This window comes from Limulus polyphemus, unplaced genomic scaffold, assembly GCF_000517525.1.
Source record: "Limulus polyphemus unplaced genomic scaffold, Limulus_polyphemus-2.1.2 Scaffold1382, whole genome shotgun sequence".
Lineage (NCBI taxonomy): Eukaryota > Metazoa > Arthropoda > Merostomata > Xiphosura > Limulidae > Limulus > Limulus polyphemus.
Window position 1 is genome coordinate 14,143 of NW_013666992.1, and position 902 is coordinate 15,044.

Here is a 902-nt window from a genome sequence, read left to right on the forward strand (position 1 = left end):
TGCTGATGTGAAGGAGCAAACTAAGAAGTCCAAAAATAAGCAAAGTAAGTTGGAACACTGGAGAAAATTGATGAGGGACTTCATCGCAAGATGCTTTACTGAAAAAGAAACTTGACATGTAGAATCATAAAATCATATATCCCAGTAGGAGCTTCTTGCAGCGTTGTCCAGCAAATGAGAACGAAGCTCTGAGGCAACTACTTCTTCAGCCATCTCTACTAATTTAACCATCACCACACAAGAAGTGGCTCACAAAGTTGTATACGCCACTATGGCAATATTGGCAATGGTGCAACTAGTTGTGGCAGCAGTTTCATGAGTGGCACCAGAGCATCTACCTCTACAGCTCCACTGACATCATTCCCTATCATAGCTTGAGTCTTGATTTTTATTTAGCTTGGTTTAACAATAAACTATTAAATGTAAGTTTGAAATTTAGTTAGTATTCATTAGAAAGCATTTTAAATTTTGGATTTTGTTTTAGTTTAGCTTTCATTGAATTAGCTCACACTGAATTGATTAGATTATTTATAAAAGCTTTTATCACAGATCTCTCCCGAGTTCCACACCCATCACGAAAACACTAATACTTGTTTTTGTTTTTATAGTGTTTGTTACTGTAAACAAAGATTATTATTCGTTTACGCCTCTCAGCCTTGAGTCTTTCTTCTCAACAATTTCACTTAGAGATAGAAGAGATACTGTTACGACAGCGGAAGTCACGTGACGCTAGTAACACGTCATGAGATTCTAGAATGATCATGTCTGTTCCTGGCAACTCTAGTATGTTCTATGCGTCCTCTATTTTTGTATATATAAGCCGGCAAATGAAGTGACAGCATAGATAATTGCAGACAGAGACAGACAATTGAGTCAAGCGCAGTAGTGACCACAATTAAAGT